This window comes from Macrotis lagotis, chromosome X (genome assembly GCF_037893015.1).
Source record: "Macrotis lagotis isolate mMagLag1 chromosome X, bilby.v1.9.chrom.fasta, whole genome shotgun sequence".
Lineage (NCBI taxonomy): Eukaryota > Metazoa > Chordata > Mammalia > Peramelemorphia > Peramelidae > Macrotis > Macrotis lagotis.
In genome coordinates, this window is record NC_133666.1 from 318,775,464 (window position 1) to 318,791,372 (window position 15,909).

The 15,909-nt window shown below is 35.1% G+C and overlaps 1 long non-coding RNA gene across 1 annotated transcript in view; it reads left to right on the top strand.

Annotated features, from left to right (window-relative positions):
* LOC141503253 (uncharacterized) overlaps positions 1 to 15,366 on the top strand; it is a 41,515-nt gene extending 26,149 nt beyond the window's left edge. Inside the window, exon 4 of the long non-coding RNA XR_012472793.1 lies at positions 15,064 to 15,366. This is a non-coding gene — a long non-coding RNA (uncharacterized LOC141503253). The remainder of the gene's footprint in view (positions 1 to 15,063) is intronic.
* Positions 15,367 to 15,909: the final 543 nt, after the last annotated feature.

The window sequence follows — 15,909 nt, forward strand, 5'->3', positions numbered from 1 at the left end:
TGTATGACTTAACTATATCAATTATTGTGTGTTTTTTCTTAGTAGGAACTCAATTAAAAAAATGTTGATAGATAGTTTCAGAGTGCAACATTAATCATGCTAATTCTCCATTTAAAAAATTTCAGTGGACCTCATATCATTAAATATGGACTTTTAAACTTGGCATTCAAGGCTTTCCATATTCTAGTCCTGACCTATCTTTATTAGCATTGCTTTTTTATGTAAATCTTCCTCTATTCACATGAATGCCAATTCTTTTTGGAATATAACTTGATCTCTTGCCTCATCACTTTTGCTTATGCTATTTATTTTTTTCCATTAGGAATGTTTTTCCCTTCTCCTCTCTGACTTTTTGAATGTTGCTCATTCTCGAAGGTCTGATTTCAACCCCTCCAGGTAGTCAAAATGAGCTCACAGTAACCTCTCTTTCCTGGAACTTGACTAATATTTGTCAGAGTGGATAGAGCACTATACTTGTCAGTTGGAAGACTTGGGCACAAATCCTCCTTTAGACACTTACTAGATTTGTGATCCAGAGGAAGTCACTTGGTTTCTTCATTTATACAAGGGTTAAAATAGCACCTATATTATAGTATTGTTGTTAGAACCAAAGTAGATTTTATTTATAAATTTATATATAATATATACATATATGCATATATATAAAAATGAAAAACTTTTTTTAATTCATTCTTGTAAATGGTAAACTGGTTCTCTATAGGGCAATTAATTATTACTCTGTTGTAATTACATGAATACCTGAATGACTGTACCTGAATGGCCTCCCCTACATCCTCACCCTGTTGTGCTTCCTATTATTAAATGGATCAATCAGATAGCTTTTAGAAAAGCTATTTGCTAAGATAATTTGATTTAGGACAGGTCATATAAGTATTACTCCCAATACTTGGAGATGAATCCCAGCATATACCCACGATTTTCACAGAGATGTGGGTACAAACAAATTACAATGGTTGTACAATGGTGCATCTGTTGAAGATGGATTAGGCATCGATCTGAACATATTTTTTTAATGTCATAGGATCCTCATTAAGTTCTCCTTGGGTGCAGCTCTCTACTTGACTCTGAGAAATGGTACCATTTTGGAATCTATAATCAAGTATTACTTTTATCCATGAGACTTCCCTTAGTTTATTGACTTTCCACATATACTTGCAACCAATTTCATTGCTGCATTTCACTGCTCTTCTGATGTCAACTACCACTGTAGTCCTTCTGCATTGATGAGACTACTTAATTTCTTGAACTTGTAATATTATCTAGTTATTTCAGAAAACAAATTTGTCTGGAATCAAAAAAAGAATTGGTACAAGGAAAAAAAAATGAGTCATTCATAACTGGGTGGGAGGCAGAGATTCTACCCCATTGCCCACTAACTCTTGGAACCAATTCAAAGCAATCCTGTCATACCTACAAAACAAAGAGAGTGTAATAGGGACAGGATGTTCCTTTTTTATTCCAATTTTTTTAAAATTGTCAAGCCTCTATTAACAAGGTCTTCTGGCTCCCTGGTCAACCAGAAAACTTATAACCAACCTCTTACAAAAACTCTGTAGTCACTCATGGTCAGAAGCAAGTTTCATGTAGAAGACTGAAACCAAATAGGAAATATTAGCTCATATTCTTTATAATTTCCAAGAAGAAAATCCAAACAAGTTCCCTCAGTTACATTATTATTATTGTCAACATTGTTGTACTCATAATTATTGTTATCATCATCTTTGTATTTATGTACTCTTCATCTAGATTAGAATCTCCTTGATTCAAGTACAGTACCTTTAGGCTCATGATGAAAAAAATGCTATCTATATCCAGAGAAAGAGCTGTGGGAATTTGAACACAGATCAAAACATACTATTTTCACTTTTTTATGTATTTATTTTTCTTTTGGTCTGTTTCTTCTTTTACAGTATGACTATTATTATGAAAATATGGTTTATATAATTGCACATATATAACCTATATAAAATTACGTGTTGTCTTAGGAAAAAGGGATGTGAGAGAGTGGGATTAAAATTTGGAATTGACTATTTTTAAATAATGAATGTTAAAATCTTTACATGTAGTCAGAAAAATAAAATATTAAAATTGAAAAGAAAAAATAAAATTAACTTCGTTTGGAAAAACAAAGAAAGATACCTTTACCTCTTTGCATTTTGATTACCTCCAAGTACAGTGTTTCACAACACTCAGGTTTTTGAGTGTTGTTGTTTGATTTATTCACTGTCTTACTTGAAAATTCTGCTAGATGGCACAGTGGATACAGCAATGGCCTTGGAATCAAGAGGACAGGAGTTCAAATCCAGCCTAGGATATTTACTAGCTGTGTGACCTTGGGCAAGTTACTTAACCCTGATTGCCTTGCATCCAGGGGGGATCTCCAGCCATTCTGATCCATATCTGGCCACTGGACCCAGATGGCTGTGGAGGAGAAAGTGACCTTGGTGACCCATCACAGCACCCCCTTACTCAAATTCAATTCATGTGCTTGTCATGGTATCACCTCCCTGATTTCATGGTCTTCTTTGAGAACGAAGGACAAATGTTATTAAATGGTTATCTGCTTCACAAATTTTCTGAAGTATCCCCTAACCCAATCCAGTTATTCTGTCCCCCCTTATCCATTTTCTCTATTTTAGTATTTCCATTTGTTTTTATCTAAGTGGATTCTGATATGTCTTGTAAATGTGTTTAATTAGTCCTAATAAGTAAATTCCCAGGGGATGATTTCCCCTTTCTCCCCCAATTATAATGTAAGTTTCCTGAGAACAGACATCTTTCCCCTCACTCAACAGTGCCTAGTTGGGCAGTCTTCTTACTATCAAGGGAATCCTCACTTATTATTTCTGGATAAAGGATCAAAATAAAGACTGATATTGTTTGTAAAGAACAACATCCTAGTGAGAAAATGAAAAAGGTTCTGAATAAATGAGTGAAATTAAACTCTGGTACCTATCATGTACTTTGTTGTATGACTGAAAGCTTTTAGATAGAAACAGACTTGTGCATATAAAAGAGTATATTGATTTGAATGCTTTTCTCCATGGTTTTGCATGGTTCTTTCCTGAAACTATTATCTTAAGCACTGTCTACAATTAATTTTTAGTTAGCATATAATCAGCTGAAGACTATGGGACTGGAGTTTCATAGTTTGGGATGATCCTGTGAAATGGACTTGAGTAGAAGGTTGACCTACTGATATATGGAGGAAGGATATTAGATACAATGAAGTTCTGAGTGGGGTGGGAGGAGAAGGGAAGGGATGGATAATAATGCAGAGGGCATCAATTATAAATGAATGTATTTCATTTCAATGTTTCTGTACATGAAGAGAGGGAGGGGGTGGAAGGTGAAAGCATCCAGATGCTAAGCTGCAGTAAAGCATTCCTGGCTGTTAGTTCCAGTAGGTCATTACTGCATTAATTTGGTGTTTAATTAAATGCCTGTGCAACAGACCATTTATTTGTTATCTAATATTAGCTTTAGTTCTTATCAATTAAATGCTAGCTGAGGGCTTGATTCACTTACATTTTATGTCCCCTTATACTCTTTTTATAAACAACGAAAAAATCAGGACCTCAGTGTGCTACCCAAAAGTTACACACCCAAATTTCACAGTCCACAAAATGTGATATCCAGGAGTTATTGCATATGAAGAAGAGGAACAAATGAAAATGGGAAGATACAGTTTTGTTTTGAAAAGGTCATTGCCCACATAAAGGGGATGGCTACTTTCCTTTGCCCTCTCTTCCATATTATGAGAGGGAGATATTTGGGGATTGGTGACAATGGAATTTAGGGAGAGGGAAGTCTTCCTCTTTTGAGGTCCTTTCATCTTTATCTTCTCTCACTCTCACTAAGGGCAATTGGCTGGCGATCTGCCCACTGATAAAATCCCCATTCCCCAAAGTGCCCATGATCTTTTAGTGAGACATGTGGTGTTATCCATGAAATGCAGGTGCTGATAAAGACTGTTAATGGAATCAAACCACTTCAGGTCCACAAATTCAAATGAGAAATAATAAGGGACAAAGAATTTGGGGAAAGAGCAGAAAGGAAGAATAGAAGCAAAATAATTGTTTTGATTTGGATAGTTGTTTAGGGATATTATAGATGTTTTAGGACAATACATTACAGTATTTGAAGAGTCAAAAACAGAGCATGTATTAGACCCAGTTCCCATGCTAGTACTGAATTTGGGGTCAGAATATGTGCATTGAAATGCCAACTCTGGTACTTATTATCTATATAACATTGGACAAGTTATAAGAGAATAGGTATAGAGTGGTAAGGGGCACCAGAAGAACAGAAGTCATCAAGTCAAACTCTCTACTTTAAAGATGAAGAAACAGAGATTCAAGGAGGTTGTCATTGTCCAAAAATATGCAGTGAACTTCAGTCACTGGATTTGAGCCCAAATTTTCTGACTCCATAATTGAGACTTTTTCAATGTACTACAATATCTTTGAAATACAGTGTCCTTCCAACAGTAAATCCTATAATCATCTATATGGAATCACTCATGAAATAGGATGAGGCTTCTTGATCATGGAGACAAAGAAAGTGAATGGAGGCTTCTTACTCAGGGAGAGACAAGAAATGGCAAGGGTCAAAATTTGTCAGAGATTTGGATAATTAGGTAGAAAAACTGGAAGTGTATAGAGAGATTCCCCAGCACTGGGGAATGTTCTGGCAAAGAATTGAGACCCGACTTTTTTGTAGGAGATATATACCTCATTAACATTATCTCCATCTCTTAAATTTAGAACAGGAGTCAGCTAATTATGGTTCATGGGTCAAATCAGGCATGCTGCTATTTTATCTTAAAATCTATAAGGTAAGAATGTTTTTATTATATTTTTTGTAACTCCTCTAGAAAAATCCATGAAATAATAAATAGTCTTTACTTGTAGCATTTGCTTATTTCTGAGGTATAAAGGCTCACACTGAAAATTTAACAATCATCTCTTGTGTGACCTAAGCTAGTTTCATTCAACCCTACTCCTATCAGAGGTATCAGAGGAATAGTGTAAGATCACTATCTAGTTTGAACAGAAGGCAACAACCTAGAAAATGTTAAGGGTTTGAGTAATCAGGTCATCCAAGAAAATTTGCAGTTTTGGTGATCCTATAGAGACTTTCATTAGTTTTCTTTTCTTTTTTGTTTTTTCAAGGCAATGAGACTAAGTGACTTGTCCAAGGTCACATACCTAGTAAGGATCAAATGTCTGAGACTGGATTTGAATTCAGGACCTCCTGACCCCAGGGCTGGTACTTTTCCCATTGCTCCACCTAACTATCCCCTCTTTCATTAATATTCAAATTCTATAGATCTTTTTTCCTCACTTATAAAATTAGATAAAATTAGATTATTACTAGTTTTTAACATTTTATTTAAATGTTGTCAATTCTTGCTATTACTGTGTTAGAAAGTTTTATCGTTGAATCCTCTTTACTCTTACAACTCTCACCTTAGTTGAATCTCTTATGATTGCTCTCCAAAATCATTGCAATATTCTCATAATTGTTCTTTCTGCCTCAAGTTTCTCCCCATTTCTGTCAGTCCTACAACATACTGCTGCCAAAGACATTTTTCTTAGGTATACATATGACCACGTGATTCCCACCAACTCCAATGTCTTCCTATTATATCTAGAATTAAATATAAGTTCTCTTTTAGCTTTAAAAAGCCTACACTACTTGCATTTGACCTTTTTTCCCCCAGCTTCTTTGGATACTGCAATCCCTACTATAGTCTTCCAGCAAACTGATCTCTGATCCACACTTACAGCACCTTTTCCGATCTCCGTGCCTTTGCACAGGCGGATCTGATTCCCAGAATGACTATCTGCTTTTCTTAGCTCTGACTCACTGTCTCTCTCTCATTCTTTTTGATACACCGTTTTCATTATAAAGCCTTTCTTGCTCCCACCCTCTCCAATTGCTAAGGCTGTCTCTCAAATATTATACACTGTATTAATGCTTCTGTGTTACTAAATTACTCTATAGAAAGCCTAGATCTAAAAAAGGTCCTGGAAGATATCTTTCAGGACATTATCAGGGAAAACTATCCAAATCTACTAGATCAAGAAGACAAAATATCCATTAATGAATACACAGAACACCTCCAGAAAGAGACCTCAAGGTAAAAACTCTAAAAGCCAAAATCCTCAAAGTATAAAGTACTGCAAGCAGTCAAAAAGAAGCAATTTAAATACAAAGGAAGCACAATCAGAAAAATACAAGACTTTTCACCTTCAACATTAAAGGAATATAGTATTTCCGAGGGCAAAAGACCTTGGATTATAACTAAGAATTTACTACCCTGCAAAATTCAGAATATTCTGTCAGGGGAAAAGATGGATGTTCTATGAAATAAATACTCTATGTAATTATATATGTATACTTATATGTGTTTATTAAATTTGTATTTGTTCAATGGATTTTATATGTAATTGTTGTTTCCCCCATCAGAATGAAAGCTCATTGCAGTTAGGGATTATTTCATTTTTTATACTTGTTTTTGTAGGGCCTAACACAGTCCCTGACTCAAAGTAGCCCCTTAATAAATACCTATTGTTTGGTTGATTTTACAGTTTTATGAAATTAGTTTTATCTGGATAGCTCTCTATTGCTCCAGGCAGAATTTCCCTTAGGAGAGTATCTCAGATGCCCTGTGAAGTTCCTTTTATTAAAGGAAGCAGACACAGCTTCCCAGCAGTCAACGTTGTTCTCTATTTCTTGCTCCCCATTTACTTGGAGGCTGGTGATAAAGGGTTAGTCCTAGTCCTCTTTAATAGAGAGCTGCCTATATGATTATTTGAGGTTTACTCAGACTTCTTCCCTTATAAGCATCTTTCCAGTAGTTTGTTACAGTGTTTGCATTTCCACCATTAATTAAATTAATTATATTCTGCCCCTTGTTAAAATGCAAATGCCTCTTTTAAAAAAGGTGAAATTCATTAAGCTTGAGTCATTAATTAGCATTTACAATGAATCAGTTTATCAGGTTGCTTTGGTGGGGAATGACAACTGGTTGAGAGTAGAGACCTGAAGAAATGGGATGAATTAATGGTAATGTTTAATGCTGGGAGAGGAAAATGAGAGGATGCATATGATAAGAGTTTGATGGGATGCCTAGATAGTGCAAGTCTGTGCTAAGCTGTTGAACTGGAGGTGGGGGGTGGGGTGGCTTGGCAGTCAGGAAGAAAAATGAGGGAGCTATGCCTTTAGACATAACACACTTTTTAAAAGGGAAAGGGGAATACCTAGTTTATCTTTTAGCTCTCTCTTGTAATACATTATATTATTTAATTTAATTAACTACTTGTCACTATAGCAGAAATGGGATCAAGGAATCATATTTAGAGCAGAAAGTGAACTTAGAAGTTATTGGGATCAAGTCCTTCATTTTATGGATGAGGAAACTGAGGCACTGAGGAGATAAATGTCTTGCTAGGGATCATATATCTAATAAATGCCTGAAATAGAATTCAAACTCAAATCTACCTGCCTGTAAGTCCAGCACTTTATCTGCCACATTATCTAAAGATACTCTGAGCTTGAAGGGAGACACAAAGCCAGGTTAGAGGACAATTTGGAGAAAAATAACAGAAACAACACATTTTTAGTGCTTTAAAGTTAACAAAATGATTTCCTCACAACAATCCAGTAGGATAGAGAGTGCAAGTATCACTCACTTAATTTTATAAAGAGACTGAAGCTAATAAAATTTAAATGGCAGTCTATGATCTAGCATATAATGGAGTTAGAATTCAAACCAGAACTATTAATAGGGCAAGGAGATAGAGGCTTAGTTTGCTTGAACTGGGAATGGGGAAAATAATGAAATAAATTCCTGCAGCAGGTTTCCTTTCTAATCTATAGTTCTATACTTTATTAATTTCTCCATTTCAGCCAGTCATTTCATAAATATAAACCTGTAACTCTTTTCCCACTGGAACAGTAGCTTTGTCCCATTGACTCCTCGGTTAAGCACACACACACACCAGATATTTGAACCTACAGTTCTCATATTGAGCAGCATTATTATGGTGACAATCCCTCTTCAGTAGGGTAAAATGAACCTGCCTCATGATGGTTTAATCTCAATTCCCATTCCCATCAGTGAATGAACAATCCAAAGTTTGGTGAATTCTGCTTCACAATGGTAGGAAGAGCCAATTATGAAGGAACAAAAAGCAACATCTCTATGTATGCTTAGCCATCTCAAGTCATTTATCCCTGTGGTAATTTTTCTTACATGTCCTGCTTAAAACCTCAAAGGTCAAAAGGATTGTCTGTAAGATTAAGACTGAATGCACCTCCAAGTAACAAACAACTGACTTCCATTGCCCTCAACCTTTCAAAATAGAGTCGAATTCAGATCCCCGAATCCAGTGTGGTAGAGATGTATTCTACAAGGCATCCAATGTGATGTCACTACCAATCCTGGAAAACTCATCTAGCACCTGGTGAGAGTCCTCTTTTCTTTGGGAAGGACAGTACCACCCTGAAATGATGTGTCCTGAGAGGGGTCTGCACTTTGGAAAGCATCGCAGTTCTGGTGGCATCAGGTGAACTTGATCTCTGGGGAATGTACAGAGTAGAGCAGCTCAGGTCTATGAGTGATAAACTGACATTGTCCTAATGTTTAAAACTGTTGTCAATCATATGATACTGCTGAGTAAATCATATGTGGAAGACCTGAGAAGAAAAGTTGTACTGATGATTCACTGAGAGACAGGTTGCCCTTAACAGGTGGTTCTGTGTTGTTACCAGAAATCACATAGTGGTATTTGCCCAGTGTTGATAGTACTCTGAGATACCTTGCTGATAGGGAAAGAAGCCAAAGGCCAAAAGACTCTGTTACCATCCAGACATCACCAAAAGTCCTGTTTCCTATCAATCAGGTCAAGGGGTGAAGCAGTTCTGGAAAAGGCAAGTGAGACGGGTGTCTTTGTATAGCACTCCAATAACTGTGCATGTCATGTCATCATGATGACATGATTCTCTTCAATTAGGAAGAATGAACATCATCATTTCCATTACAACACAGTTAGAGATACAGGACAGTCCTTGTATATAGACTGGTTCTTATTGTCGAAGACCTTAGAGTATCATTTGAAATAGCTACCCTCTTTTCTAGTCACAAGAGAGCTCATTAAGCTGTATTTGTTTATTCAGGCATTACCACTGGTAATGGTTTTAGTGACAAAAACCACATGCTGTCATTTGGAAGTACACAGTCTTAAGCATAATAAGTACTTAATACAAGTCTGATATACAGTTGAGTGGACATCTGATAGAGCTTCTCTATCAGCATATACATCTTGGACAAACACTTCAAATGGACAATGAGCTGGGTCCAGAATTGAATAAGAGGAGAAAAATGGGATAGAATGCATTTCAGAAATTGTGTGATCTTTTTTATAGCCCCAAGGTTCTTCTGTAGACAAAAGTCCATTCATTTAATGTTAATATTATTCCAGAAATGGTGAATATTCTAAGTTATATAATATGATAGTTGCCAATGAAATGAAAGCCAGGCTCATCCAAAAAGGAAATGGAAACTACATAGGTGGGATGATCAGGCTACAGTACATCATAAACGAGAAGAAGTTTAGAGAGAAGTGGAATAAATCATGTCATTAGAAAAAATTATTTTAAAAAATTATCCTAGTCATATAGCAAAAATAATAATGTAATTCATAAATAAATCAAGAGAAAGACCCAAGTATTTATGAGAGGACATAGATAAAATTTACACTGATTGGAAGGCTTGGGTAGTTGAGAACTATACTTTTGAAGGAGTATTCACATAAGTGATGCAATAGATTCATTGAAATATCAAAGACTGGGAGTCAAATTGAATTGGAATTTTCTTTTAAAAATTTTAAATAACTATGAATATGCATTAAATATATATTGTCTACATATATATCTTTTAAGTAATGTAAATATATATATATATATATATATATATATATATATTACTTTATTAGTTTAAGCAAGATGATAAGGAAATAAAATTCTCCACTCAAACCATCACCCCATCTCCAATTTCCAACTTGCATTTATGAGTTGCTTTGAAAATAATGAATGTTATTGATTAAAGCAGTTTTATAACTTCTGCTATGATTTCAAATAATTGCCTAGTTTAGACCTTTTTTAAAAAGTATTATTAAAAGGGCTAAGTATATGTCCATACATTTTCATTTGGACACTTTAAACATCTTTTGTAATTTAAGTAATTTTAAAAGAATTTTAATATGAACATATCATTTAATGATATTGAGAAAGGTAAACATTTTGTGTGTATATGCAAAATTGTTTGGCATTAGTGTATTTTACAGATCTATTATCTACTCTGCCATCTATCCAATTCATGTTGAAAATCAATGCAGTAATTTGATTTGCATAAGTTTCTGAATTCTACTTCTATCTAAAATATCTTGTTGTAAAGTAAGAGAAGAAAAACTTTTGTGTCTAGGACTGGGGTATAAGAAAAATTTTGGTATTAGATTTATTATTAAATAGCTCAGTAACAAATAAATAAATACAAATTATTTAATGTATCTCAGTTTTCTTCTCTTTCAAATGGTTATAAAAATTACCTTTTCATATAAGAGAGTTGCAGTGAAGCTCAAATGAAATAATGGATGAGGAAGGACTCTGATAAATTAAAAATATTTTTCAGAAGTAAGGGATTTTTGCCTTTGAATTATCAGAATAATTGCCTCATTTCTTTACTGCCTGTGTAGACTCAACCATCGACCTCGTTTTCAGCCTAGATGGAGTTTTCAAAGATTCTTTAAAAAAATTCCTCCTAATGGAAATGCTGACAGAACTTCAGCCACAGTGTTGGTAGCAGGTGGTGCTCTGATAATGTCGGCAGTAGTTGAGGTACAGTAAAACAGAGTAGCTGAAGACCGCAATCTGAGAGATAACAGGAAATGAAAAATGAGGCAAAGTTGTATCTTCTGTACCCTCATAAAGGCATCTGTGACAAATGGAATAGCAGGCATCGTGCAAACTGCCTCGGTGAGCTATGCAGGCGGCAGCTGTCTTGACAGCAAATATCCACTCTTGGGTTATCTGTTTAAAAAGTAATAAGCAAATGGTGCCTGTGTGTGCCTGTAACCGTGTGTCATGGCTAATGACCAAATACAGGTTGCTATCTGCTGCAAGGAAGAACAATTAGTAAATGTGTAAGTTTTGTTAATTTATACTTGACACCAGACCTAATTATTTGTTTAACTAAAGACTTATGTCAAGATGAGAACTATAAGCATACGCAAGCATTTTCTAATTCTAATTTTCTTTACTGTAATGCAAGATTTATGAATTGTTTCAGAATTTTAAAGAAATGTCCACATGCATATTTTTTTTTAAACTTAAGGCCATGATCCAAGAAACGTATACTTGAATCACAGAATTTAGTATTGCATTATAGCTATTGGACTATACTTTGTCCTAGCCAAAGTGAAATGAAACATTCAAAAAACTTCTGGATGATTCCAGCAATGCTTCCTCTCCTATATAACAAATACTTTTACTTGCAAAATCCTCAGGAAATCATGTGTGGGTTTGCATTTAGTATACTTCAAGGATGTATGACTCTTGACTTGACTACTTGCTATCAGAATAGCCTTGGGAGAGTTACTTTACTTCTGAGCACCTCAATTTATTCAACTCTAAAATTGAAGTAAATGATCTCATGATTACATCCTTCTCTATAATACTATGCATTGAATTAAAGTAGTAATTCAACTGAACTTTCTTGGGCAGCTCATATTTACTCAATGTGTTTAATATGCAATGTTAAATTATTTTTCTTTAAAACTATAACCCTCTTGTTCATTTGTGTCATATATACATCAGATATTCAAAGTTTTATAATTATGAAAAATTTAATTTTTAAATCTCTCCAGTTTAAGTTCAAATATTAGTTCTTCACCAAGAATTTCTTTTTCTTGTGAGTTTAGGAGATCTTAACCACTCTGCCTTCAAGAGAAAGTCCTTGCCCCAAATACAAGGGAGTTTAATCCCATCTTCTCAAAACTAGGAGCTGTTTAGGTGATAATTTTCAATGTATAAAACTACAACATCCTCTGTTATCTATCAGGAATTGTTGTGAAGAAAGTGTTCTGCAAACCTTAGATTGTTGTTGCTGGTAGTACTGATGGTATTCTTAGCAGGTCAGTCAGTCACTCACCCAATAAGTATGTATTATTTACTGAATTGAAAGCAATGGACTGTGTACTGGTAATGAGAATGTAAGAGAAAAGAAAGACAAGGAATTTACTTTCCAAAGGGGGAAAAGATAACACATAAAAGGAAGTCAGAAAATAGGGAAGATGCAGCAAGGAAGTATTTAGTGATGGGGCATGATGGAGAACTCTGGAGTTTTGCCTTCAGATTTCTGGAGAAGTTTAAAAAAGAAAAGATGATGGCTGTCTCTTTAAATGGAAGTTGTGGGAGAACTCCAGTCATATGAAGGAATAAGAAGTATGCTTGTTGGGTGTTAATTCCAATGCTGGAGTGATTCATGAACTGACATTTTGCTTCATAGTTAAACTTCACTAGATAAAACTAAATAGTACAATAGTTTTAAGCTAGAAGGGGTCTGTCTTAGATATCATCTAGCCATGTCTCATTTTACAGATGAAAAAACCTAAGGATTAGAGAGATGAAGTGACTTCCCTCAGGTTATCCAACTAGTAAATGGCAAAGCTAGTGAGTGTTATTTTACTATGGGATACTATCTGACTTTCATAGTCATGCTTACATTATTTAGATACAATTTATAGATGGAAAAGGGGAATAAAAATCCAGAGATGTGAGTGGTAAGTCTTGATTCTACAAGTATTCATGGTCTGATTTAGAAAGTATTTCTAGGACTTTATAATTGTTCAGTAATTTTGGTCATGTCCATTTAGGGTCTTCTTGGCAGATAGTGGAGTGGTTTGCTATTTCCTTCTTTAATTCCTTTTCCAGATGAGGAAATTGAGGCAAACAGTGACTTGCCCAGTGTCATATAGCTAGAAAGTGTCTTGAGGCTGGCTTTGAACTCAGAAAGATGAGTCTTTGACAGAGAAAATGAATTTTCTATCTAAGGCTTTCTATTTCTTAAATGGGAAGTATTCAATATACCAGATTATTATGAGAATCAAATAAGATGAAAGAAAAATGAGTATCTTTCTGAATAAAACTTCAGTACATGATGAAAATGTACTAACGTATAATTCACAAATCTCCTCCCTTTTTATCTTTCATAATTTGAAAGTAAATTTCATCCCTGTCGCTTGTCAAAAGGTTTAGAAAGTTTAAATTTTAAATGAATGAATTAGTGAGCAAGCATTTATTAATTTTCTACTATAAGTTAAACTCTTTTTAAGGTATCATTACCAAAAAAAAAAACCCCTTTAAATGTAATAGGAATATTTTCCACAAATTGTGAGCAAGGGCCTAAGAAGGGAAGATTTTTTTTTAGAAAATCACAAGTATTGTGAATGTAGCCATAGTATAGTCAAATATTTAAGTCCTTTCCTATTCCACTGGAAGCAATGATATCATTACTGTGAGCAAGAAAGAGCAGGAAGTAGAATGGGATAATAGTGGAGTGCAGTAATAAAGTGATGCCCCTGGTTTCTAACAGAATGACTAGATGCAATGAGTAGCATGGTCCTGGGCCAACTAGATATTGGAGTTTATGTGTCTTTTATTCACCCCCAATCAAGACACTAATGGAGGGGGAGTGGTGTCAAAGCTAGGTAGATTAACTAGAGGTGTATAATGCTCTTTGGAGGTATAGGATTAGAGGTTCATTGTTTCAGATTAAGAGAAGATGGACACTAAATGGCAGAGCAGATTACAATATGTTTCATGCTTAGCGGTCCTGGTTAACAATGAATTATGAATCAAGGAAATTCTATAAGAAATAATGCTATTTCAGTAAGCAAAACTGGGTCATTGTGTAGGGACTTGGAAATCTTATTGTTATAAGACATTTTTTGCTCTAGCACTGCTACTTTCTTGGGCTTTAAACTCGCTGAACAGTTTCACAGAACTGGAACTTTCTTATGTCATCCCCTTGTGCTTTTTCAGATCCCATCTAGAATAGATTTATAAACTTAGAAGTACTAAGCAACTGGTTTTCACTGACTGCATGGGTTTCCATTCCAAAATTTGGAGGGAGAATAGTCTTTATTTTTCTTGCAGAATTCAGTTCTCAAAAAAATTTGTCATCTCAAGAAAATTAAGTAATATTTCTCTCAATTGTGAGCAGAGAACTAGGAGAAACTAAAGAAAAGAAAAATTTCCATAAACGAACTTCCTTCCTTCGCTTCCTTCCTTCCTTCCTTCCTTCCTTCCTTCCTTCCTTCCTTCCTTCCTTCCTTCCTTCCTTCCTTCATCTTTTCTTTTCTTTTCTGTCATCCTACAACTGCTAAAGATCTTTCTTTCTTTCTTTCAATCTTTTTTTTTTACTTCTGTTCTCCAGATACTAAATAAGAAATGTTCCCTGAGCTACTGCTGAGTATGTGAGTGACTCTTTTCTGTGTGTGTCCCCTGTGGTTTCAGTGCCCATTTCCCCTTCTCTTCTGACTGAAGTCAGTGCTTTATCGGCTCTGCTATTCTTGGTGAAGAGACCAATAAAATGGAGATAACAAGTCCCAAATCCCAGTCTGCAGGCAAGCTTTGCCTTGTCAATGATAGATTAAAAAATAATGGGCAGGGCCTGTGCAATGTTAACTGCAGCCAACTTTTAAAAGTAGATATCCAGACCATTTTGGCTTTTCTTTTTTCTTTTAGGGGATTTTGGGGGTCATTTTTTGTCTCTAATTCTTCACAAGGTCTTGAATTCCCCTTCATTAAGCTTTATGCTTTGGAACTGAAGGGGAAAAAAATGTAGAGCCATGGTTCCCAACTCCTGAATTTAATCATCAGACTTCAGCTAGATCTTATCCTGTCCAGTTGAAGCTGAGAGTCTGTACCTTATATTTCAAAAAAAAAATTCCTCTTCATGCTTTTCTCTTCCAGAGATGCCACCAAGGGGAGGAGGACAACTTTTTCACTGCTTTTCCCACTGAGTTTTGAAAAGTCTCTGACTACCAGGTCTCAGAATTAGCATTGCCTAACACAGACTGCTGACTTTTTGGATGGGTCAACCCCAGTCTCCTTTCAAGAGTACCAATGTCACCATTTAAAAGCATGGCAAAACCTAGAGTACATTTTGTCAAATACTTCTCTCCCAAACTCTTAAAGCTAAATGTATTGAAATGTATAGCACTATGCTGTGGTGACTTCAAGTGAAACCTACAATTTTCTGCACTTTATGAAGGAAAAAAGGTGAGACCTTGGATGTATTTTCTGCCTTTATAACAATTTTGATTCTCTTCACTATGTGATATAAAAGTACTGATGAAGAATGCTTAGTCATCTTTCCAGACTCCAAAAAAGTCCCAATTCCTAATAATGCATTTACAGACTATTGAAGTCCACATTATTCTCTATTTTCTCTTATTACCTGTAGTAGTTCCTGCCTATAACCACTTAATTATATCCTGATTAAAGCACAGCTCTTTCAGCCAGGAAGGGTTTGTCTCCCAATAATACTGCTAGCATCTTGAATGTAGGAATTTCATTCCCTGTTGTGGGCCTTGTACAAGTGCCTGGACAGTTATTATGGCTCCTCAAGAAATATATGCTGAATTATATGACTAAAGTAAAAAAAAAGTAATTTTGATGCAAAATTAAGGTAGGATACTCAAATGGAAAGAATCAGAAGGGTCAAAGATTTTAATTAATTCATCCTTTTGTCATTACTCTGCAATTATATCCTTGAGGTTTTTACTTCTTGGGTCTCATTAATTCAACCACTAGATA